The following is a 244-nucleotide window of genomic DNA, read 5'->3' as shown; positions in this document are numbered from 1 at the left end:
TAATTGATTGGACTTTGGCCACTCCGTTTTACATCTAATTTGGAAATTTGAGAAAAATGTTAAATACAAAAGTTGTAGATATTAACGTCTAGTTTATTTTAAGATAATACCTATTGATCCAGGGTGTCTCAAATTCAAGTGGCAGACCAAACTTACCTTTTGTAAAATGGAATGCCTTACTTTTTATTGCATATTCGAGCTATTCGTAAATTTCTAGGCCTATTCGATCTAAATCTTCTATAGT

Source organism: Dendroctonus ponderosae, unplaced genomic scaffold, assembly GCF_020466585.1.
Source record: "Dendroctonus ponderosae isolate FM_Combo_2020 unplaced genomic scaffold, Dpon_F_20191213v2 Dpon_F_20191213_1, whole genome shotgun sequence".
NCBI classification, from domain to species: Eukaryota; Metazoa; Arthropoda; class Insecta; order Coleoptera; family Curculionidae; genus Dendroctonus; species Dendroctonus ponderosae.
Note: the sequence above shows the minus strand (reverse complement) of the source record.